Source organism: Macrotis lagotis, chromosome X (assembly GCF_037893015.1).
Source record: "Macrotis lagotis isolate mMagLag1 chromosome X, bilby.v1.9.chrom.fasta, whole genome shotgun sequence".
NCBI classification, from domain to species: Eukaryota; Metazoa; Chordata; class Mammalia; order Peramelemorphia; family Peramelidae; genus Macrotis; species Macrotis lagotis.
The window spans coordinates 335,332,564-335,353,916 of record NC_133666.1 but is presented as its reverse complement, the minus strand read 5'-3'; the positions used below and the strand labels follow the sequence as shown (position 1 = coordinate 335,353,916).

The window sequence follows — 21,353 nt, the reverse complement described above, 5'->3', positions numbered from 1 at the left end:
TTTAAATCTTTCTTCTTTCTGTCATCCTTATTCTCCCAGACTCGTATTATACAACTTTGTTTCTCTTGCCCATTTTTCATAGTCATTTTATGAAGTAGATTTTGAATTCCCTTTCTTTGTTTTTCACTTTTTTATGTACTGTAAATCCATTTTTTGAATCTCTCTCCTGACCTGTTCCCTTGTTTTTCACACTCTCTGATAATAAGGGGTATTGAATCACTACACCTGCTCCTCCATTTCCTGATCTTTGTTTCCCTTCCCAGCCCCTTCATCATAATGGTGTTGAGCAGTTCAGAAGGCAATTACATGGGCTTAAGATCTCATGAGGCAGCACTTCTCACATTTTTCCAACATCCCAGAAACAGATACAGTACTGTTTTCATATCTATATACTTCAACAGAGAGTTATGTTTTGCTAGCTGTGGATGGAACATGAATGGGAAAGAATTTCAAATAGAACATTAAAAAATGTAGCCTCTCATTCTCAATGTTTTATCTTTGATGCTATCCCTTCTACAAGTTATATTCCATTGATGTTTCACTTAGATTTTTATAAGAATTACATTTTCCCATCATTCAATAAGCAGCTTTCATATGCAATGTACTATACTCAGTCCTTAAGGAAAATGAAAATAAGATGACGATGATTATGATGATGATGATGATGATGGTGATGATGATAGCTTGCACTTATACATTGCTTTTAAGGTTTACAAAGATTTCTACAAACATCTCATTTTATTCTCATAAAAATCAGGGAGGTAATTTTTATTTTTTCCATTTTACAAATGGAGAGCAGAAAAAATTTGCTCAGAGTCACACAGTGTCTGAGACACTATTGGAACTCAGTTCTCTATGTCAAATTTAGTAGCGTTTGTAGGTTCCCTACATTACCTAGCCACCTATGCCTGACTCTTCTAGACAAAGTCTGGTGCTTTGAGAATGAAACCCTTGATTCTTTGCTTTTAGCTATCTTTCTGTGGGAATTCTTGGGGTTTTTTTTTTGTTTTCTTTTAGGTTTTTGCAAGGCAAATGGGGTTAAGTGGCTTGTCCAAGGCCACACAGCTAGGTAATTATTAAGTGTCTGAGACCGGATTTGAACCTAGGTACTCCTGACTCCAGGGGCGGTGCTTTATCCACTACACCACCTAGCCGCCCCTGGGAATTCTTAATAGTAGAAAGTCTATTCTACTTCAAAATAGGATCCTCAATTTCTCTATTGGGTGTTGGGGTTTGCTTGATCTTTGTAACTAGTTGAAACTGTCTTGAAGAGAAAGGAATGTCAAAGAGAAATAATATCATGTCTGTCATCTTCATTGTAATACACAATAATATTTATTGAAATCATATGTTTGGAAACTGGGTGAAATTAAGTAAAAAGCAAGAACCAAAGGCATCTGTATTTAGGAGTACTATCTTTAATTGGTGATATGTACCAGAATGCTAAAATGGAGGTTAATGATATTATATGTATTGTGGTATAGTCTTTCTGCAAAAATGTTATGATCCTGAATATTAACATTTTATGTTTGTTCCAACCTTCCTATTTTGGATGGTTGCTGACCACACCTATCATTATTTAAAGGTCTTTTTTTCAGTATAGCTAAGAGGAATTCTTCTTCTTCTTCTTCTTCTTCTTCTTCTTATTATTATTATTATTATAGACAAACTCAGAGAAAGGGAATTGGATCTAAATTCTTGCTATAGTCAAAGTTTCTTTAATTCTCTCTGGATTAATAGAATGCTTACACATTGGAATCTCTCTCTCTCTCTCTCTCTCTCTCTCTCTCTCTCTCTCTGTGTGTGTGTGTGTGTGTGTGTGTGTGTGTGTGTGTGTGTAACTCCTTACTTATATGCAGAAACTATATGTGGACAAAATATAATTGTACTTCTTTCTCAAACCCCAGGGGAATGGATGAATTTTTCCAAGTTGAAAAAAAAGTAATCATTTGCATTAAAAGAGAAAATGGAGAGTTTTAAGAGAATGTTACTTTGCACTTTTTGTCTGCTACTTCATTGTTTTGTACTTCCTTAGGGTATAGAGAATGGGATCCCTTAGCAACAATGTAAATTCAAGGAAAATATGATGAGAAATGAGTAACACATGTGTACCAATATTAAATTAATAACTTTATCATTAAAAAACCGGTCTCCAGTTGTAACTAGAGTTAGAGTGCTAGAAGGTTCATGCAATGTGTAGGGTTTCTTAGGCTTAAAGTAAAGAGTAAACATAAAAGCAATCAAGTTTGAATTCAGTGGGGAAATGACTAGTAACAAAGGCATTACAGCAATAGAGTAACATCACTTGGTAGATGTGGACAATTTCAAAGCTATAAGTACTTATTAAGAGCATACTATGTCTTTGAAGCTGTGTCAGGGCATGGGAGATACAAAAACAAAAAATGAAATAATCCCTTTCCTAATGGAATTTACATTCCATTAAGTGAGATAATATCTACTTATATAAATATATAAACCTATATAAACTCCCCATGAAATAAAAACAAAGTAATGTGGAAATGAGGCATCATCAATTAATATGAAATCAGTCTTCACTTATTTTGCACCTTTTATGTCCCAGGCATGGGAAAGTAGGGGAAAGAGAACTTTCCTTGCGACTAAGGAAAATGACTTTAAATTCTGTCTTAGATAATGTTGGCTAATGTGGGCCTGGAAAGTCATCCAGTCTCTCAATTCTCTGCACAATTCTGCATTATAAAGAAGATGCCAACCTATATCAGTAGAGGGAGTTCCTCATTTGGAAATTCATCTTACTAGTGAAAACACATCTCTAGTCTTTTCCTATCCCTGTATACTAAGTTCTGTGCTAAGAATATAAGCACAAAAAATAAAACAGTCCCTACCCCCAAGAATTTTATATTCTTATGGAAGGAATAACAAGTTAATATATAAGGATACACCTTTAAGCAGAATTCAGACAGTGTAGCCTTGGGTGGAAAAGCCTTTGGATTTGAGGACATCTGCAAAGAGCTCTGAAAGGAGATTATATCTGTGCTCAGTTTTGAAGGAAGCCAGGGATTGAAGAGGAATAAGTCAGGAGGGATAGCATTCTGGGCTTGAGGGACAGCCAATGTCCTTCAAAGAAACGAGATGAAATGAATTGTCTTGTGATAGGAATAGTTTGTAGGTCAATATGGTTGGACCATATAAAATACAATGAAGAAAGGAATGTATAAGGATATTGGAGAGTAAGATAAGAGTCAAAGAGTAAAAAACTTTTAACAGAGGAATTTTTATTTGATCCAGGCGGTAATAAGGAGACATTGGAGTTCTTTGTGTAGAGGGATAACATGGACAAATATACACATTTGAAAAATTACTTTGGTACCTGTGAGGAGAACAGATCCAAGGTGTTATAAAGCTTAAGCTAGAGATAATAATTAGGAAACTACAACAATGTTCCAGGTGAGAAGTGATAAAGGATTGAACTATAGTGATGATTGTGACACTGGGAGACAAGAGGACATTTATTAAAAGTATTTTTGAAGAAAGACATGTCAAGAATTAACAATTGATTGGATTTCTGAGATGAGTGAGAATAAGGATTAAAGATGATACATGTTATGCATGAATCTCAGCTAATGGAAGGGTAGAGGTGCCCTTCACAGTAAAAGAGAAATTCAGAAGATGTATAAGTTTGGAGAAAAGGTGTTGAGAAGTCAGGAAAGGTCTTCTGTAAGAGATGATTCTTAAACTTATCCTTTTTTTAGAAAGATTTTATTTATTTTGAGTTTTACAATTTTTCCCCCATTCTTGCTTTCCTCCCCCCACACCCCCCACAGAAGGCATACTATTAGTCTTTACATTCTTTCCATGATATACGTTGATCTCAGTTGAATGGGATGAGAGAGAAATCATATCCTTAAGGAAGAAAACTAAAGTATAAGAGATAGCAAAATTACAAAATAAGAACTTTTTTTTTCAAAATTGAAGGTAATGGGGCAGCTAGGTGGCACAGTGGATTAGAGCACTGGCCCTGGAGTCAGGAATACCTGAGTTCAAATCCGGCCTCAGACATTTAATAATTACCTAGCTGTGTGGCCTTGGGCAAGCCACTTAACCCCATTGCCTTGCAAAGAACAAAACAAACCTAAATTGAAGATTTTTGGTCTTTGTTCAAACACTACAATTCTTTCTCTGGATATAAATGGTGTTCTCCATTGCAGATAGCCCAAATTTGTCCCTAATTGCTGCACTGATGGAATGAGCAAGTTCATTAAGGTTGATCATCACCCCCATGTTGCTGTTAGGATGTACATTGTTTTTCTGGTTCTGCTAATCTTGCTCAGCATCAGTTCATGGAAATTCTTCCAGGCTTCTCTGAATTCCCATCCTTCTTGGTTTCTAACAGAGCAATAGTGTTCCATGACATACATTTACCATATTTTGTTAAGCTATTCCCCAATTGAAGGGCATTCACTTAATTTCCAATTCTTTGCCACTGCAAACAGGGCTGCTATGAATATTTTTGTACAAGTGATGTTTTTACTCTTTTTCATAATCTCTTCAAGGTATAGACGCAGTGGTGTTAGTGCTAGATCAAAAAAGTATATGTACATTTTTGTTGCATAATTCCAAATTGCTCTCCAAAAAAGTTTGGGTGAGTTCACAGCTCCACCAACAATGTAGTAGTGTCCCAGATTTCCTTTCTGCTCATATTGGTCAGTCTGAGAGGTGTGAGGTGGTATCTCAGAGAAGCTTTAATTTGCATTTCTCTAATAAATAATTATTTAGAGCAATTTTTCATATGACTTTGGATCGTTTTGATTTCCTCATCTGCAAATTGCCTTTGCATATCCTTTGACCATTTGTCAATTGGAGAATGGCTTCTTTTTTTTGGAAAATTTGACTCAATTCTCTGTATATTTTAGAAATGAGTCCTTCGTCAGAAATACTAGCTGTAAAAATTGTTTCCCAGTTTACTACAGTTCTTTTCATCTTGGTTACAGTGGCTTTGTCTGTGCCAAAAAGCTTTTTAATTTAATGTAATCAAAATTATTTAATTTGTTTTTAATAATATTCTCCATATTTTCCTTTGTCATAAACTGCTTCCCTTTCCATAGATCTGACAGGTAAACTACTCCTTAATCTTCTAGTTTGCTTATAATATTGTTTTCTTGAACTTATCCTTAAGGAAAATTAGAGTTTTCAAGAAATGGAAACCTGATATAAGTGCATTTAAAACTTAAGGAACTTTAGGGGTAGAAGGAAAGGGACTGCTGTCACCTGTGAGAAGGAGTAAATAAACAGCCAGAATGTACCACATTTTTGGACCAGAGCATATGAGAGGGATAATGCACAGTAAAGCTAGAAAGACAGGATCAAAGAAAATTTTGAAGGCTTTAAATCCCAGAGTGCTTTGCATTTTATCTAGAGGCAATAGGAAGCTACTAGAAGTAAAACTTATTGACAGTACCAAGGTATATTAGTAGGCATACCAGAAGTGTTAAATAAATATTTGATAAATTGAATTCAAGTCAGACTCACCTTCATTACATGGCAATTTTATTATTCATCTCTTATGTCTTTCTTATAGGAGGAAATAGCAAAACACTGCATGAGCTTTGCCAAGAAAATTGCAAATGGGGTTGCAAAGAGTCGAACAAGACTGAAAAATGACTGTACAACAACATTATCATGTGTGTCTATAAATGGTCACAGTTAAGGCAAACAATCCAGTGCTGGAAGAGAACTTGGAATTCAACTACTCCAATATCTCCATTTTAAAGATGAGGAAACTGAGGTCTAATGAGTTTAGAGGACATCTACCAAGTTATGGTTAGCTAATGGCAGTATTCATCATTTAATTGCCAGAGAGAGTGGAGGAGAGGTATTATAGCTCTTTATTTGAATCAACTATTCTAGTAAAAAAAATGGGTGACAACTAAAGAGTTATCTGTGAGCTCTATTGATAAATGATACAGTCTATACTTTTTCATACTTTGAGGAATGAATAAAGGAATTAAGGGAATTGAATCCCCTTTTTATATCTAGCATGATAGTGTTGTGGGCAAAGCTTGTAACATTGCTCAGAGAAATATGGGACCCATGTTATATAATAGACTTCTGTTATATAGTAGTCAACACTGCACCTTTTCCATGCATTAAAAGAGGAGAGAGAGAGATTAGAATTATTCATCTTTCAACACACTAACAATCACTAGCTAGAAAAAAATAGTACAGTCTTAATAATAGTAAAGGATAGAGATGATCACTGAGATCCTTTCTAGCTCTAAATTCTTGGTATCCTATTATTTCTTTAGTTACCCTACAAGATCATGCTGATGATGTTTATTTAGATGAGATACTCTTTATGATGACCATACCCATGGATGCATTAGGACAACAGCAAAATACATTTTCTAGTTTGGTTCATTCTATGGCTCTAAGTCCTTTAAATTGAGGTAGAATTCTGATTTTTTTAGAAGGGAATCCTTGAAGCAGATCTCTTGAGCATGTTCAATTGAAAGCATGTTTATTTTAATTCATCCATTTGAAATAAGCAGTCTCTCATGTGGAAGTGTTAATGATTTTATGAACTACTTCTCTGAGAGATAACAAAATATCATTAGAGCTTATTGCTCAACTTGACTGCTTCAAAACATAGCAGGCAGGCCTATGAAATCTATGTTGTTATTCAATAAGCCAGGATCCAGGCTTCAGGGAAATTTTCAGCTGGGTACCTGCTTCAGATTTGCCTTCTGCTTCCTACCTCTTCATTTCTCCTCCACACCTTCTCTTCCAATACTTAGCAATTAAAAAATTATTCCTTGAACACAGTGGGTAAAATTTCCAATCTGAGTTATGGGTGCTTCTAGGAGGCCCTCCACAGCACTCCTAAACTATTTTATATCACCTGGAAGAATCATGTCACATGAGCAACTTCTCTGGATCTTGGACTCTGTTCTTTGCAATTTATGAACCAAAGCACCTTTTACTGTGTGTTTGTATATAAGTGTATATCTGTGTTTTTAGTCACCTCTCTTCTCTTCTAAATCTCAGCCAAATGAAAATTATTCCTGACTCAGAAATGGGGTTACCTCAAAAAAAAGGAAGGAAGGAATATGGTCATTTCTTAAGTAACTGCTCAGCAACATTTTTTCAGCAATTCAGGACAGGAAATAATAATGCTTTTTATTCATATAGTGCCTTTCCCAGGTTACTTGACTAATAACTAATTCCTCCACAAGGCATGCCTGAAAGACTAGTAGAAAAGCAGAATGTGTGAAGTATTTAATATTTGTATTTTATAGAGGAGGTAAGAGGAGACGAGAGAGTTTTGATGAGTTGCCCAGGGGCAGAATGTGGAACAAGTGGGGATAGAACCTGTGGCCTTCATTTCAGTTCAGTTGTATGTCCATCAGACCATGTAACACTTTGAAAGAACACGATCCTCAACCCGTGGGGCAACAGTTTTTATTGAGCACCCCGTCTACATAACACAGTTCTGGACTCTATAAAAACAGCATACTTAAAAGACCAAAAGTATTTGCCCTAAGCAGGATATATAACCTCAAACTTCATTTTGATCATGTTAGAACAGATGAGCATTTTGTTTGCCAGTAGAGTGGGCTATAACTTGATGAAGTTATGATTTTTTTCAGGATTATTTCTCATTACCAAAATCATCCTTAGGACTTTTTTGATTACTTAGCATGTTTTAGTTAGAATCGAAGTAAGAAGGACATGCATGAAAGGATCATGGTACCCTAGAAGTTATGAATCTAGTTAGGGGGAACAGAATATATACATGAAAAGAAAACCACAAATAGAGATTAGCATATGTACAGGGTTGAGGCAGAGGGATAGACCTTTTGAAGAAGTAGTGGGCCACACTAGAAAGAGTGATGGACTTGGAGTTAGGAAGATAGAGATTCAAATCTTACCTCTGACACTTACTAATTGCATAAATTTGGTCAAGTCATCTATTCTTCCTGTGACTTATCAGATTTCTGATCAGCAAAACTGGAATAGCATATACATCACAGTATTGTAAGACTCAGAATAATGGATGTAAAAGTTTTTTGTAAACTTTGAATGGCTTTTAACTGACAATTATAGTAATTATAATGATGATGCTGCTGATGCTAAGTGCAAAAGGCAAGGTGGTATGAAGTGGTAGAGATAAAGCTGACTTCAAAATCTAGATGGCATAAGTTGAAGTTTTGCTACTGACATATACTGGTTTTCTGCCCCTTCCCAAGTCATTTGACCTCTCAGTGTCTCAGAAAAACTCTCTAATTTAAGGATAATTATCTGTCTGCCATATTCTCACTAATAAGATCAAACATCTGCCTCCTAACAACCCCCTTCCCCCATGCTCAGCAAAGGAAGCACCAAATAAATGATTTAGATATTAAGTCTATAGGATTTCAAAGGAGAGAATGACTAATTCTGGGAAGATTAAGCAATCTCCTCATGGAGGAGGAAGAGTTAAAAAGTTGACTCAAGTAAAGTAAGAGTATGAGGGACTTCATAGCTTCTTTTTCAAAACCAGACTGACTGATATTATTGATTGATATTATATCATTGCTATTTGAAAGACTGAAGACCTGTAGTTAGGCAAATGCCCTGTTATTCAAAAACACAATAGGGATGGAGTCCTCCAAATTTAAACTAGTATCACTTACTTCAATTCCTGGAAAAACTCTAGAATATGCCATTAAAGAGATGCTTTATGCTGAAAGGGAAGCTATAATTGCTCTGAATCAGGATGGGAATATCAAGGAAGAATCATACCAAACTTCCTAAACCTTCCTTCCTTCCTTCCTTCCTTCCTTCCTTCCTTCCTTCCTTCCTTCCTTCCTTCCTTCCTTCCTTCCTTCTTTCCTTCTTTCCTTCCTTTCTTCCTTCCTCCAGTTACCATTTCCACATTTACCTTGGCTTTCACCTTCCTGTTAGCCATTTTTATTCTATTCTCATTACAAAAGTTATTTTCCCTGTTAGAGAAAATAAAAGCTGAAATCAATTATGAACTTTTCTGTGTTCTCTATGTTATCTAGTATCACTGACCCAAGTCTCCTGTGCAGTTCTCTTATCCCCCTTTTTTTGATGATCCTTTCATGCTGTGGTCCAGAGTATCTATCACTAGCATCTATTCATTTTCACATTTAGTGTCCACATATCCTTACAGGTCTGTATCATTCTTTTGCTGATTTTCACAATTATTTGATCTTTTTCCCATGAGTCTTTTCTACAGAAATACAGGAACTAGTTGGCCAACTAATTGCTTCTGGATGTCCATTCCTCATTGAGAGGCAATTGTCAAACAGTTTGAGGTCTAGAATCAAGAAAACCTGAATTCAAATCTGCCTCCATTTCCTCAACTGTAAAATGAGTTTACTAATATCACTTAGCTCTCAAGGCTATTACATAGCAAGTGAGACCATATTTGTAAAGTGATTGGCACAAGGGTTGGCATTTATTCTGCAATTAATAAATGTTCCATCCCCTCCTTCATGGGAATCAGTTATATTAACATCTTCAGAATTTCACTCTTGAGTACTTCCCATAACTCTAAGTCTGACTTCTCCTAAAAAATTGTAAGACATTGGATACTTTTTGCCACCATCCTGAAATTCAGCAGTTCAACAAGATTTTTATTAAGCAGTTATACCACTTCATATCTGAAGAAACAGATAAAATTTAAACACTTTCAGCCACCCAAGGATTCTACTTTCTACTAGATGGTTTCAAAATTCACAAAGATCAATAAATACAAAATAATCTCAGGAGGGTTCAGTGAATCCTGTGATTGCACTAAATTTAAGGAGGGAAAGTGATAGACTTCAAAGAGATTCTGACCCTTAAATTGAACACTGAAAAACCTAAAGATTCTGGTAAGTTGAAATGTGTAGTTTCATGTAAGGCATGAAATGAAACAAAGTACAGAAATATAAGAGGAGATGAAAAGTTTAGGGAATCTCTCTCTCCATTTTTCAAAAGGTAACAATAAGTTGTTTTCTTAGAAAAATGATATAAATAATATATTTATTATTTGAGGAAAATAACCCAGAGCAATATTCAGTTCTTCTTTACCAAATAAGTAACCATGCCTTATTGTAGCTCCCATCATTGTAGAAGACCTAGTATGTGTCCAGCATAGCTGTTCTGTCTGCTTATTTTCCCTGTGCTTTTAACTCTACTTGAAATGGGAATGGAAAATTCAGGTGAAAAAATCCACCAGGCAATAGAGACATGGGAATAAAATTCAGGGAAAAGGCTAAAAGCATAGACCTGAAATGTGGGTGAGAGTTGAAGATATGGAATTATATAAGGTCTACAAGAGAATACAAAGAGAAGAAAGGAAAGAATTAAGTCTTCTTTTTGGAAGTAAACTAACTTTCAGGATGCAAAAAGCATACATAATGGGCACTTGATCTTTTTAAATATTATATTAGTTTAGTTGAAGAGAAGTAAAAGAGACAGAGTGAGCATCCTGAGAGGTGAGGGATCATTACAATTTGTAGTGCTAAGTACAATATTTGGTCCTCACAAAAATGCTGTGATATAAATTCTATTATTATTCTCTAATTATAGATAAAGTAGTCAGACCTGAAAGAGGTTAGTGTCTTCTTCTGGATCACATAGCAAATGTATTTGAGGCAGTATTCAAATATAGAACTTTCTGACTGCAAGTCCAGAACTCACCTAAGGGCAGCTAGTTTCTTCTTTTGTTAAATGTATGGATTGGACTAAATGACCCATTAGCTCTTTTATTTGTAAATTTATATCTTTTATCACAGATCCTGCTAATGCTTTGAAATTTTACCTACAAGAAAAACTTATATCTCTGAATCTCTGTTCTTAATTCAATTCACCAAACATTAAAAACTTTGCTATATTTTAGGCATTCTACTAGAACTGAAGATAAAAAAAACAAAAAACAAAGTGTCCTTCTTGACCTCATTAAGCTTAGTTTCTATTGAGAGGAAATTACATGTACATAGAAAAGTAAGGAGAGAAAGGGAACTAGTGAGAGGATATTATATGCGAATAGATAAGGAGAGAGAGAGACAGAGAGAGACAGAGAGACAGAGAGACAGAGAGACAGAGAGACAGAGAGACAGAGAGAGACAGAGAGAAGGCAGAGACAGGGAGAAACAGAGACAGAAAGATACAGTCAGAGAGACAGAGACACAGAGAGACAAAAACAACTGGGACAGGGGAGACCCAGACAGACCAAACCAAAGAGAGTCAGAGACAAAATAAGTAAAGAGAGTTGGGGTGGGTTCTAACAAAATAACTGGAAGAGATCAAGAAAAACCTATTATAAGAGGTGGTGCCTTGAAACAAGCTAGGGATTTCAAGAAGTAGGGGTTCAGAGGGGAAGGAGCCAGTCCTTATTATTCTGTTTACTTTCTTCTCCTGAGTCCTAGGGGATAGGTCATCTGGTCTTAAAGACATTTTCACTAGTTTGCTCTAAGATTTGCATCTTCCAACTTTGGAAAAATAAAAGCAAATTTCCAACATCCTTTGCAGATTATAAAAAAAATTTGGGAGCTATGTTTATATTTGCTAAAAGATTGGGAAATGTCATTGCTTGTCAATGTAATCACATATAAGAATAACATGTTGGTGGTATCCTTAGTTGATAGAACTATGTGAAGTCCCATCGGTTTGGACTTCTTGAAGTGGTGATCAATGAGAGGAAAGAAAAACTAGAAAATATTACAACTGAGTTTTCTGCATTCTGTCAATATCAAGGAGAAGATAAAAAAAGTCACTTATCAACAATTCAGGGGTTTTTTTCTTTGCCATAAGCAAAAACACTTTTTCTATGTCATAGAAGAAGGGGAGCTGAGGATAAAAGGCCGCTGTGCACATACTGCACATTTTCCAAGTCTAAAATTTTCCCCCACCTGATAAGTCAAGTGTCAGTCAAGATAGAAGGAACTGGAGATAAAGGAGGCTGTCAGAAGTCTGGCAATACTCATTCGTTTTCACCAAAGCCCCCATCTACCCCCTCCTCTTTTAACTAACTTCCTTTCTTTTCTCTTAAGAAAAAGAAAACGAATTGTGTTTACATGTGCTGTCAAAAGAAGAGAGTATGAGGGGAGAACTTTGAGACTATTGTTGTGGAGAAAAGGATGTGAGATGCTTTCATGAGGAAAGAGATATCAGAGAAAGCAGCCTGGTGGACACAGGACAGGAATAAAGCCAGGCACACACTGGACTCTAATTTTGCTCCTGTGCTGAATGATGGGGTCATATAGGGCAAGCTGTGGAACTACCACTTACTTTAATTAGATATAAAGGAGACAAAGCTCGATTCCAGTTAAGATTGCAGCATGAAAGGTTGTAGAAGAGGCTAGGTTTTTCACATTTATCTTAGAAATAACTTAAACAATATATTGAAAAATAACCAAGAAATTCAAAAAGAAACATCAATGAGCTTTTTATCCAGCCAAAGACTGTACAAAGAAGACAGCCAGAAGCTGAAAATGCTTCAAAAGTTGTCCTGCCAGGAAAACCAAAATAAGGTCAAATGAACAGCTTGGAAATCCTGCAAGAGCATCTGGACTAGAGGCCTCATGGGGGACAGGAGCCCACTATAGTACCTGGAATTGGGAGGCCCAGCAGTGGAAAGAATAGCAGTAAGATGAGAAGCAAAGATGGGGTGAAAATAGTCAAAGGCAAAGCAAACTTCTACTTCAGTGGTGGATCGTGAGCAAGAATTTCAAAAGAAAGTTCAAGAATCAGTATATGGGAAAGGAAAATGGAAAAGAGGTAACTAAATAGAAGCAGATTCCTTCTATAATAAATCATTAGTTTTGATTAAATTCCTTTTCTTTAGTCTTTTTACTCTTTGTAGAAGAAAAAAGAGACAAAGAAAGGAAAAAAAGGTTTAAGGTGATTAAGATGGAAAAAATGTATAATTCACAGTTGACTATAAATGTGAGTAGGATGAAGTCATTAATTTAAAAAAATAGAATGGATAAGAAATGAATCTCTGACATGTTATTTTATAGACACACACTTGAAGCATAAAGACTCACAAAGTCTTCTTGCAAAAAAACAAAATCTGGATAGAATTTATTATGTTTCAAATGAAAGAGGGAAAAGCAGGAATAGTAACTACAATACCAGATAGGACAACAAGAAAAAATAGACATAGTTAAAACAGATTAAAGAGGAAAAATAATATGCTGAAAGGCACCATAGACAAAAAATAAAGAAAATTATAATTGACTCATATAGTAAAATAATGAAAAAGCTTCAAATTATTTGGGCAACTCAAATGCCAGACAAATGTAACAATAAAGTTAGAAAGAAGTAGAGGACTTGAATGGAATTTTTGAAAATTTAGATATGAGAAACCAATAGCTACAGCAATAAAATTTTTATATAATACAGGATATTTGAAAAAAGATTCATTCATAAAAGAATATTAAATAACTTTATCCTAATGAACTGAGCAGTTAATGAATAAATCATAGAAACAATTGTAATTGAATTAAAAGAAAATGATATCATTGAAACATTTTACCAGACTTTTAAGATATAGACAGTGATCCTTAGAAAAAAAATCATGGCAAAATGTTTCCAAAAACCTATGAGAGAAAGAACAAATCAATGAATTGGGCATACAACTAAAATATGCTAAAACATCAGTTGATCAAATAATCCTAACTAAATATTATAAAAATAAAAATTAGAAAATCAAAGCAGAAATCAGAAAAATTGAAAGCAAAATAGTGGAGAAAAATACTGAATTCATAAATTAAAAATAGGAGCATTAAAAAAACCTTGGGAAAATAAATAGTTAATTTCATTTTTTCAAAAGAGAAGAATAGGGCGGCTAGGTGGCACCATGGATAGAGTACCAGCCCTGGAGTCAGGAGTACCTGAGTTCAAATCTGGCCTCAGACACTTAATAATTACTCAGCTGTGTGGCCTTTGGCAAGCCACTTAACCCCATTGCCTTGCAAAAAAGAAAAAAACAAAATAAAAGAATAAAATGATTAATATCAAAGATCAAAAATTAAAATTTACCAAAAATTAAAAGAAAGGTAAGAAAAGTATTTTAAAAAAACTTATGTTGCTGAATTTTAGCATAAAAATACTTCAAATGAAAAGGATTGTTTGCAGAAGTATAAAATACCCTGGATATCAGAACAAGAAATTGAGAATTTAAATAACCCAATATCCGAAAAAAGAAATAGTGCAATGCAGAAATGAACTCCCAAAGAAAAAGGCCCTGGATCAAATACATTTACAAGTAACTTCACTCAAATATCCCAAGAACAATTAAATCCAACATTACACAAACTATGCAAAAAACAGAAAAAAAAGAAATGTTTTTTACCAAATTCTTTCAATGATACGCATATGGTCTTAATAACTAAACCAAGGAGAGACAAAGAAGAGAAAGAAATCCAAGAACTGTATCTCAAATGTCTATAAATGAAAAAAGAATTTAATAAAATATCAGTAAAGTGGCTATAGCAACATATTTAAAAGATTATATACTGTGACCACATTGGATTTATACCATGGTGAAGAGTATGTTTAATATTAAAATTATAGAAATGTTAGATCATATTAATGATAAAACAATAAAATTCACAATTACAGTAAAAGATGCATGCAATATTATAAAATATATACAAATTTCTAAGACCTATAAAACATATTAATAAATAAAATCTTTTCTCAAGATTTTTAAAAAAAACTTTTAAACTCTTTTTCATAAGGATGATAAGTTGTATCTCTCTGAAATGAGGAACTAGCTTTATTGATTATGGAGTAATTCTAGAAGCCTTTCCAGTAAAATAAGATAAAGTATGGATGTCCATTATCATGACTATCTTTTGATACAGATCCTGCAATGTGAGTTTAAACAATAAGAAGAAGAGAAAATGAAATTAAATGACTAAGCAAGGAAAGAGGAAACAAAGCCATAGTTTGTTTTTTGGGGGGGCATTGCTGACAATATTATGGTCTACTAAAAAAACACAACAACTTAGATTCATGAATAATAATTAAAGTAATTATTATTAATTAAATAATTAAATTAATTATTATTAATTTATTTCAGCAATAGGATATAAAATACATTCACACAAATAATCAGTTTTTTCATATATTATATTACCAATGAAACAGAGAAGAATAAAGTATAATATTCAACATAACTAGAGCATATAAAAAGCATCTGGAGTTCACTTATCAAGACATACAACGACAGGCTGAACATTATTACAAAAATGTTATAGAAAGATATGTCCAAATAGCCAGAGATTTGCTAATGGTTCAATATCAGTTTTGCCAACATAATACAAATGGCAATGCTACATAAATTAATTCATTTAGTCACTGCTAAATAAATCAAATTTCCAAAAGTTTTTAAAAAGGTTTTTTTTTTTAAAAGTGGCACAAATAATAAAATTTACCTGGAGCAACAAAAGTTCAACAATCTCAAGGGAATCAATGAACCAAAATAGGAAGGAAACTCTCTTTCATACTCTTTCAACGTCTCTAAAAAGCAGTAATCATCAAAATTATTTGGCACTGGTAAAAATAACAGAAAAATCAATCAGTTGAACAAAATATAAGATCTCCAACTTAATAAATATAGTCAGCTAATGCTTGATAAAACTAATGACCTCAGCTTCTGGGGTACAGAATCACTATTTAACAAAAACTTCTTGGCAAATGGAAAGGCAGCCTGGTAGAAATTAAATTTCAGTTAACCTCTCCCAAAATATATTTCAATAAATATCAAATAGATACATATTCCAAATATAAAAGATTTTATCATTAAAAAATTAGAGGAAGAAGGGAGGAGTTATCTTCCCCAGTAGTGTATAGGCATAAAATAACTGACCAATGAAGATATGAAGAATATCACAGGAGAAAATGGAAAATTTTGGTTGCATAAAATTGAAAAGATTTGCACCAAAATCAATGAGGTTAAGAGAAGGAAAACCCTTATAAATATAGGATCATCTAAATATATTGAGAAATGAGTCTGTCAAAGCATGTGAACAAGTAGCACTCAAAAAAAAAAGAAATATAATCTATCACCAACCATATGGGGAAAATGCCATAAGCCACCAATAATAAGAGAAATCTAAAACTAAAAAAAAAAAAAATTGATGTTCCATTTTGTAGCCTTCATATTTGCAAAAAGTCATTTTAAAAAATGATTTGGAGGGATTTGGGTAGACAGGCATAATAAATACACAGGTGATAGAACTGTGAATTGTTCTACCCATTCTAAGAAGTACTTTGTAATTATACTCAAATAGTTATAATACTTTTTTGAACTAATAACAACTATATTAGACACACCTCCCCCAAATGGATCAAAGAAAGGAATAATATAAACAATTTTTTTCTCAAGAGCATTTTTTTTGTTAATACCAAGTCCTAGAAACTATGGAAGTGCCTCTTTATTAGGAAATGACTGAAAATGATATAGTATATTAATATAATGGAACGTTATTATGCTATAAGAAATGGTGAAAGAATAAATTTTAAAAACTATGGAGATTTTCATGAACCAATGGATAGTGAGATGAGTCAAACCAAGAAAATAATTTATTCAGTAACCACAAAGAAAAACTATTTAAAAGTTTTAAGAACTTTCATCAATGCAATGATCAACTGACTCCAGAAACTCAGGAAAAAGTATCATTCTCCTATCTTCTTTTCCCAACTCCAAAGATTAGAAGAGAAGGAAAAGGAAAGGAAAGGAAAGGAAAGGAAAGGAAAGGAAGGAAGGAAGGAAGGAAGGAAGGAAGGAAGGAAGGAAGGAAGGAAGGAAGGAAGGAAGGAAGGGGAGGAGAATAATAAGAACAGCAAAATTGATAATAATAATAGTTATTACTATTATTATTTTATAATGAAATTGTACTTTGAAAAATTAAAAATGGTCAGAATTTCATTCTTATGCTTGAGCAAAAATTTATTGGGAAAGTAGTTAAAGTTTCATACTTTTAGCTAATAGATAATAAATAAATAGAAGCATTTTTTTATGTTTTTGCAAGGCAAATGGGGTTAAGTGGCTTGCCCAAGGCCACACAGCTAGGTAATTATTAAGTGTCTGAGACCGGATTTGAACCCAGGTACACCTGACTCCAAGGCCGGTGCTTTATCCACTACGCCACCTAGCCACCCCAAATAGAAGCATTTATAAGAGACAGGCTCTGTGTTAAATATTACTAATATAAATACAAGTATTAAAAGATAACCCCTGATTTCAAGTAGGTTATATTCTCATTGGAGAAGAAAGTACATACAAAAATCAAAAGTGGGAAGGAAGTGGAGAGGGGTTCTATGGTGCCGCAGGCTAATCCTGGTTTGAAGAAAGTATGATAGCTGTGTATTTCAAGTAGAGGTTTGAAAGGAATTCATCAACTGGAGAAAAATGATTTAAGAGCGGAGTCATTGCTAGAGGTAGAGGAAGGCCCCTGGGGCAGAAATAGAGATGGTCTGAGACATTTCAGACAGGACCAGATTTGAAGAAAGACCTAGATTTCTTCCTGACATCATATACTGTGCAGTCTTGTCATATGTCTTGCACATCTTGCTTCAAAGAGCCTAGTGTTGTTTTGTTGGTAACAGTGAAAACAAGCCAGGAACAAGCAATCTTTCAACATGATAGTCCTTTAGTTCTGTGAAACTACTGGGCAAACCCCAACCCCAAACCACTGCAGTATACACAAATAAAAGAACTCAAAAATAACAAAATGCTAACATCGAACCAGAGTGTCCTCTGGCAAACATAACATCTGTCCTTCTCAGGCTTCCCAACCACACTTCTACCCCAAGAGGCAATGTGGTTTATAAATGGAAAAGAGTTAGGAGAACTGGATTTAAATCTCAAAAAAAATAACCCACAAAAATTGTATCTACTTTTAAACAGATTTTTTTTCTCCTGTGTCAATCTGACCAATCTACTGAAAATTATAAGAAAACAGAAAATAACTTGTGAGTCTTTGGTAAGTTCTAGTCATTCTCACTACAAATTTCTCATAATATGGCTTCTTCCAGCATTCTACAGGAAACATTTTCTCCATGATCACTAATGATGCCCTCATCATCACATCTTGTGGCCCCATTCTCTTTGGTCACAGTCTGATGCTTACTACATGTACAATCTTTGCAAAATCAATTCATCTTTCTGAGTCTCAGTTTTATCATCTATAAAGTGAACTGGTTATATTAGATGCCTTCTGATTTCTCTCAAAGCCCTAAATCTGTGGTCTCATGGACCAGCAAAAAGATATAACTTTCTTTTTTTTTAAATTATAAAAATATTTTATTTATTTTCCAATTATGTACTTTGATAGTTTCTACCAATCATTTTTTTTTGCAAGGCTTTGAATTTTACAATTTTTTTTTCTCCCTCCCCCTCAACAGAAGGCAATCTGTTATAGTCTTTACATTTGCTTCCATGATATGCATAGATCAAACTTGAATGTGTGAGAGAAGAAACAGAAGATGTAACATGCTAGGTCACTTCTGTATTGTTATATCAGTGGAAATAGAAATATGAAGTGATTCCATATGTACAGTTTTAGTATCCAAAGAAAATTTCCTGTTTACTTCCCTTTCATAGCCCTGATGAGTATGCCCACAATAATCATACCTTACATTTACCAAAAATTTTTAAATTTATATAAAATTCTATTCTTATTACAAACCAATAAGGATGGAATTCTGAAAATTAAAATTATTTGTCCATAATCACACATCTAGTCTAAAATTGTATTAAATTCTAAATCCTAAATTCTAAATCACCTGCTTGGTTCACTTAGTTCCTTTTTTCCAAAAAGTCAATCTAAGATAGACAAAAATGAATTGCTGCCATCAAAATATCCTGAAGGGAACTGCTCCATCAACAGGGCAGCATGATCATTCCATATCAGCTCATCTGCACTGTAGACTGTAAATGACAGTCCCCAAACACAATCCCAGGGACTATCACCCATTTATCTAATTCCACAATTCCTAGAAGAGGCTAAATTGTGTACTAAACATAAGTGGGATTAAGTACAGATAGAAAAGTACTGAAACTGAATGCTTGCCTTGTGAGATTTATTAAATCTGGGTGGGGAGGTAGACATAAATTTGGTCAATAGTAAATCTACTCTCTTGCTAAATACAACACATTATGCTGAGTGATGAAACATTGAACAAGTTCTATTGGTCAATGTCCTCCAGTAATCTGCTTTGTAGACCATCTGTATTAATCTGAGGTATATTTTGAGTTTAACAATCTATTCACGGGGTGATGAGAAATGAAGATGACTGTATTGATAAGGACCCTTTTCAAATCATTTAAATTATCATAGGCAAATCATCATAACCAAAAAGAAAAAAATATGTCCAGCAATCTTTGAATTTCAAATAACTAGCAAAGAGTTGTGAATGTCACAAGAAGTTTGAAATTAAGCTAATATTACTTCCAGTCATTTTGAGTACATTTCAATAAAGTTCTTCATTTAGATTAGTTATACAAAATAAATATAGATTCTTGACCAAGACTTTCTTTGTAGTTTTTCAAATAGCATGATCAATTCTGTTATCAGACAATTCTTATAAACAATTCCTTTAAGTGAATAGTTCCCAGATGGATTGTATCTAATATTATGGTAAAGATAATATGATAGATGCCTTCTGGAATAATTATGAAATAGCTCTTTTATTTTACTGATATTTTATGAATGACTTTGGTGACATTCTAATGCTGATAATCTCTACACCTAGCTAAAGACTGAAAACCTGATTTCCCAAGTTGTTAATCATACCTGATCATTTTAAAGAAATGGATCAAAGAGTTTTCTTTCATCAACTTGACACAACCTAATAAGACAGATAGTTCAGAACTTCAGAATTTTCAACTTCATTTTTAAATTTATAGGCAATTTTTGAATATGTCCTGGTCACAGGATCAGTAGAAGATAAATTTGGAGAAATACTTGATAATGCCTTTATTAGTTAGATCAAGTGGTGATTGAGTGATAAAAAAGAAATGTACAATCAGAACTTTTAATGGACAGTCCAATTCTCAAAGAGGGATAACTTTTTAAACATCAGCAACAGCATATCCAACACCAGCTGTTGAAAAGTTTGGGCAAATTTCACAAAAATCTTTCCTTCCATAAGAACAATTGGTCTTTGATTGCCTGCAGCCTCTGGCTATGGGTGTTACTTTTTTTCCTCCCAATCTGGACCTGTGATTTCATTCTCAAATAAAGGACAATTCTTCTATCAATGCAGATCAGCAACTAACTGGTCTAAAACAGTCTTAGAGAGATGTCTCTGGCACTGAGTGGTTTAGTGACCTTACTCTATCTCACAGAGATAGAATTTGTCAAGGCAGGACTTGAAGTTAGGTCTTCTGGAGAATTCAAGGTCTGTTTTTTCTATCTACTTGGTCATGCTGCCTCTATAGGTACTGTGTGACTTATTAATGATGTATATTTAGAAAGTCTCATCTTACCATTGGACTTAACTGGTACGCCAAAGTATTTGGTCAGCATCTTTTTTTTAGGTTTTTTGTAAAGAAAATGGGGTTAAGTGGCTTGCCCAAGGCCACACAGCTAGGTAATTATTAAGTAACTCAGGCTGGATTGAACTCAGGTACTCCTGACTCCAGGGCCAGTGCTCTATCCACTGTGCCACCTAGTCAGCCCTGGTCAGCATCTTTTCACTCAGACTTCATAGCAGCCTCTTCTTTAATTTTCTAAAAACAAGTGTCTTGTGATGTTGTGTGGGTCTGTTTTGAAGTTTTATTTTCCTTTCAGTTTGAGAAGTATCTGAAGAAAGGAATCATGTTTAACCTTTACACTCAGGACAGCATCAGTAGGTGTTTTATTGCTATTGTTGAATGCATTATATTTTGTTTGATTAAGTACTAAAGCTCATCTTTATGTCTTCCACTCCCACTGGGTTCGGATGAACTGATATTGCCTCTTCCTTGTAATATCTCAATTCCTTGGCAATAACCTAATAAATCAATCAATTACTAATCTGTAAAAGAATTCTAAAGGCCATTTTTGAGTTTTCCAAGAGGTACAGTAGACCTTTTATGTAGAATTCCTCAGTGTTAGCAGAGGCAAAATGGTTATCACTCTCAGAGGTCCTGCTAGAATGAATAGATTTCACACTGTTGATGAGTCTTCTGCCTTCTGTGTTCATCATTCTTCATCCACTGCTTTGGCAACTGAGCCTTTGTGTGCTCATCAAAAAAGGACATGCTGTAGTTGGTATGTTCTTTCGGTTGTCACTACCTCTTTAGTCTCCTTAGTTGTCATCAAGCATTCAGGGTCCATCCAAAATCCTTGCCATAGACTCCAGAACTGACCTCAACACTGATT

General features: G+C 34.2%; 1 long non-coding RNA gene across 12 annotated transcripts in view; it reads left to right on the top strand.

Moving 5' to 3' along the window:
• Positions 1-21,353, top strand: part of LOC141502840 (uncharacterized) — a 368,212-nt gene that overhangs the window by 99,475 nt on the left and 247,384 nt on the right. The window contains exon 6 of one of the 12 annotated variants that reach the window (XR_012472666.1): positions 5,558-17,969. The exons of the other annotated variants lie outside the window; for them this stretch is intronic. This is a non-coding gene — a long non-coding RNA (uncharacterized LOC141502840). The remainder of the gene's footprint in view (positions 1-5,557; positions 17,970-21,353) is intronic. 12 annotated transcript variants of the gene reach the window in all.